The sequence below is a fragment of the Leopardus geoffroyi genome, chromosome C1, assembly GCF_018350155.1.
Source record: "Leopardus geoffroyi isolate Oge1 chromosome C1, O.geoffroyi_Oge1_pat1.0, whole genome shotgun sequence".
Classification (NCBI taxonomy): domain Eukaryota; kingdom Metazoa; phylum Chordata; class Mammalia; order Carnivora; family Felidae; genus Leopardus; species Leopardus geoffroyi.
Window position 1 is genome coordinate 152,483,675 of NC_059328.1, and position 5,254 is coordinate 152,488,928.

Below are 5,254 nucleotides of genomic sequence, written 5' to 3' on the forward strand. Positions count from 1 at the left end.
CACTGAAGAGGTATTCCCCAAATCTTTGTATGACTATCCTCAAATTACTGGCTGTTCCCTAAGCCGTGCATGCATGGAGAACATTCTAATGATAATAGTGAAAAACATCAAGTGGAAGGGTGACTTCAGTGGGCAGAAATCTCAGTTTCTTCCTACAGAAGGAAGATAAAATTTTGAGTTTGGGTTCTTTTCAGGGAAATACCACACCATCACGTCTTAAGACTATCAAGGACATACTAGGACTACAATACTTATCTTGAACAAAGATAAAATCAAAACGGATCTTTCCTTTTTAAATTGTTTTAAGGTTTACTTATTGTTGAGAGACAGAGAGAGACATTGCATGGGAGCGCAGATGGGAGAGGGGCAGAGAGAGAGGGAGACACAGAATCTGAAGCAGGCTCCAGGCTCTAAGCTGCAACCACAGAGCCCAATGTGGGGCTTGAACTCACAGACTGCAAGATCATGACCTGATTTGAAGTCAGAAGCTTAACTGACTGAGCCTCCCAAGTGCCCCCAGATCTTTTCTAATAATCTATAAAACCAAGCTTCCATAGTTCAAGTTTAACAGCCAACCAGTCCGATACACAAAAATCAACATTCTGCAGAGAAAGATAGTAGAATCTAGAGTTTCTGTAAGTATTTATCTACAATATCTACAATTACTAGTTACATGAGAAAAAAAATGTCGCCCATATTTAAGAGAAAGACAAGTCAACAAGAGATTCCAAGATAACCCAGAAGTGGAGTTTTCAAAAAAGAACGTTAAGCTATTAAAGCATATTCAAGGATCAAAAGGAAACTATTGTCAAAATTAGTGAATATATGGAGGATCTCAGCAGAGGAATGAGAAATATAAAAATAACCCAATGGGAATTTAGAATTTAGAAGTGCAATATCTGAAATAAAAGATTCACTAAAACGGATTAACAGATGACTGGAGATGGCCAAAGAAAGGATCAATGTATGCAGAAAATGTTCAATAGAAAGGATCTAATGTGAAAAATGGAGATAAAATGACAAGAAAACAAAAGAGCCTCAATGATCTGTGATGAAAAAACAAGTGATCTGTGATGTGTAATGGGAGTTCCAAAAGGACTTGAAGAGAAAATGGGATAGAAAAAGTATTTCAGGATACTAGAGCTGAACATTTTCAAAATTTGTTAAGAATATAAACTACAAAGAGGTCAGCAAATGCAAAATAGTATAACACAAACTAGACCATATCTAGACATGTATATTTACACTGCTGAAAACCAAAAGAAAAAACAGTGTATATTACAAAGACAGATACAACTAAAAACCATGGCTGACATTTCACTAGATTTAATGGAGGCCAGAATGTAATAAGATCTTGAAAGTGATAACATTAAAACCAATAACAAGGAGGACTTCTATTTCTGGGATGATGGAGTACATATACTTTTCCCTATTTCTCTAAATACAACAAAAATCATATATATGTGAATTTATGCCTTAATCTAATCTGACTGGTACCATTATAAGAAGAGAAAATTTGGGCGCACAAACACCAGACATATGCATGCACAAACATGCACAGAGGAAAGACAATGTGAGGACAAAATGATAAGACAGCAATCTACAATTCTTGAGAAAGAAACCAAACCTTCTGACACCTTGATCATAAACTTCTAGCCTCCCCAACCATGAGAAAATAAACTTCTCTTGTTTAAGCCACCCAGTGTGTGGTACTTAATTATGACAGCCCTAGAAAACTACGATGGTAGACAGATACCATCCTAGATACCTAAGATGGTAGGTAGATAGAAAGATACATAGATAGATGATAGATAGATGATAGATAGATAGATAGATAGATAGATAGATAGATAGATAGATGTGTGTGTGTGTGTGTATTTGTGCATGTGTAATACTTTAAGACTTTGAAAGGTAGCAGAAGGTAGACCAGCAAGGATCTCAAGACCCAAGGGGGCAACATGGTGGTGAGTTCCTTTTTGTTTCATATCCCAGACTTGGAGCTGAAGAAGATGATAGCCTAGAAATTCCAGAAAATGCAGACAAAAAAAGAAAAGAAAACAAAACAAAACACAAAAGTGACTTTTCTCTGTCCGAGAGACCAGGAACAGTCAATCTAGCAAGACCAAAAACTTTTAGACAATAATCAATCTACTACAATAAAAAATAAAGAAAAAACCATGGCCACAGCCCAACCAGAGCAGCACAGGCTGAGTGGCAAAGCTAGACTTCCATTCTTATGAGGCTGTCATTATTCCTGAGGTGGTGTTGAAGAAGGTCAAGTAAGGAGTTAGGATTTTGATTCCCATCAGCTAGTAATGAATCCCCTGCCCTCAGAGTTAATGAAGCCCATACAGCCTAGATCCCACAACAGCCAGCAGTTAACAAGGAACTACTCCCCACTGGTGTCATGGCAGCCCTGGGGAAGATTCAGGACTCTTAATCAGTGGTATGAGCCTATCCCCACCACAATGTGAGTGGACTCCACATGGGGAGCTCGGATTTGAAAGTTCATCAAAAAGTAACAAAGCCTTCACTCCCATAGTTGTTAACAAAGGCCAAGTGGGCAACTTGAATTTCTATTTCCATCTAGAATCCCCACTCCTTCCTTATGAAGCAGTGTCAGAAAAAGTTAACTAAACCAGAATTTTAAATAATACCCAAAGTCTCAGAACATAACATAAAAATGTCCAGATTTCAACTGAAAATCACTCCTCATACTGAGAACCAGGGAGATCCCACACTGAATAAAACATAAATAAATATAAAAAAGACAATCAATGGACACCCAGACCAAAATCACAAAAATGTTACAATTATCTGACATAATGAAACCTGGATGGTGAGTGCAAAGAAAAAACAATCTCAAAAGGTACATACTGTATGATTCCATTTATATAACATTCTTGAAAATACAGTTATGGGAATGGAGAACAGGTCTATGGTTGACAGGGGTTAAGAAGAGGGTGGGGCAGGAGAGAAGTGGATATGGCTAACATATGGCAACGTGAGGGATTCTCGTGATGATGAATGTGTTCCGAATCAGTTGAAGGCGTTAAGACAAAAACTGAGGTTTCCTGGAGAAACAGGAATTCTGCCACAAGATTTTAACATAAGAATCCTCCCTGAATTTCCAGTTGCTGGTCCTTACTACAGATTTTAGATTCAAGGCTACATCGACTCCTGTCTGAGCATCCAGATTGCCTACTCGTCAGCCCTCTCCATCACATAAGCCAATTCCTCAGAATAAATCTTTTAATACATCCTATTAGTTCTGTTTCTTGAGTTCTTATTATGTATCTAATAAGATAATAGTGGTGATACAAAGAGATCATAAAAAGTACTCAATAAGCCAAAGAAGGCAGGGAATGAAGCAAAAAGAACAAAGAACACATAGCTCAGGGACCATACCTCCTAGGTTCCCCAGCAAAGGTTCATGTGGAGTTTGTGGGCATGAGGCAGGCAAGGCTGCTGGCCTCCTGGGGCTGCTCCCTGACTCTGGCAACCACTGCTGCAGGGGGACTGGTGACCCTCAGGCCCAGCAGCTGCTCAGCCTGTGGCTTTGGGGGTCATGGATTTGGTGCTCCACCCTCTACAACCCTACCTGCTCTTCATGCTCTTGAACAAACCCATTGGAATCTGTTCCCGAGTCTGCCATGTATCTGGAGCACAGACTTGGCCTCTGAACCGGGTTGTTTTTCAAATTCATACATGCTCGTTGGCATTGGAACTTCTCTGATGCATGGAGTAGGCTGTACTATTCACGACATCTGGGACAGTGACTACAATAAAAAGCATAGCTCAGGGAGCAGCATCCCTACTTCTCATTATCTCCTACTCGCTAATAAAATGAATTACATACATCATAAAAAGAATTACATACCGCCCCAAGAATTAGCCTTGGGGATCATTACTTGGATGGTCTACTTTCAAGGGCTCCTGTGATCCAACTGTTTACCTGCATCTTTATTTTCTGAAATTATATGGCCAGTAAAATGTGATACTATCTATGCTCATCAGGACAAAAGAGATGATGTTCTAACTGGTCTGAAGTCCATGGTGCTGTGGCTCTGTAGAAACACCAAGCAGTGGCTCAAGGGCTTTAGTGTCAGGATACTGGAGGCACTGTGACTAGTGGGGCCTGGCCAGTACCAGATCACTTGCTATGACCCCCCTCTGGCCATAGGAGACAATCAGCCTCATCAGATTCACTCTAGACATCCACAAACCTGAGGACAGTGGAAATAAACTTACCTCCAACAAAGTAATAGGACTAATAGTTTTTTAAGGACTGTCCCTGGGAATTTGTAGAAAGAAAAGAAGACAGACAAAACAAAGAAAAATATAAACAGAAGAATATAAAATTGGCAAATGAAGTTTACCTAAGAATTTTTTTTATTTTTTTAATGTTTTTTTTATTTATTTTTTTGAGAGAGAGAGAGAGAGAAAGAGACAGAGTGTGAGCGAGGGAGGGGCAAAGAGAGAGAGAGAGAGACACAGAATCCGAAGCAGGCTCCAGGGTCCAAGCTGTCAGCACAGAGCCCGATGTGGGGCTTGAACTCACAAGCTGTGAGATCATGACCTGAGCCGAAGTCAGACACTTAACTGACTGGGCCACCCAGGCGCCCCTACCTAGGAATTTTAAAAACAAATTATAAAACACTCCCAGGTCTTTCTAGCACATGTTTAGATTTGATTAAACTGTCTGTTGCAATATATTAAAAAATTAAGAATCAGAAGATGAAGATTTAGAGCATTTTACCTGGATTTTAGTCCAACTATTTACTAGCAAAACTCCTTCCCTATCACAGAAAGCAGGGAGTTTTCAGGATTTGAGATGCCCTTGAGAATTTAAGCTGATGTATTCTTCTGTTCATTATAATTCTCCTCTGAAATAATGGGGGTTGTATATGTTTTGGCATGTTAGGGGAAAAAAATGTGTATTAGAATACATATGTAAATGAATGTCTCTCTAGAAAAAATGGGCTTTCTTTTTAAGGAAAAAATAAAAGCGGCTATGGAAAATTAAGGTTTATTGTTTTTAATTGCAACTTTTATTCACTGTCAAAAAACTAATTCAGGAAACTATTCTATATTATATATAGAATTTAAATAAGAAAAAAAATTATTTTACCTACTATAAGAAAAAAACACATAACAAAACAGAAAACAAAGAGCAAGATTATAAACTTAAATGCAAGTATATTGATAATTACCTCAATTGCATATGGCATAAGTGTTCCAATTGTAAAGTAGA

The 5,254-nt window shown here is 38.5% G+C and overlaps 1 pseudogene; it reads left to right on the forward strand.

The window, feature by feature from the left end:
• The first annotated feature begins 3,568 nt into the window (after nt 1–3,568).
• On the forward strand, nt 3,569–4,338 carry LOC123596897 (annotated as a pseudogene).
• Nucleotides 4,339–5,254: the final 916 nt, after the last annotated feature.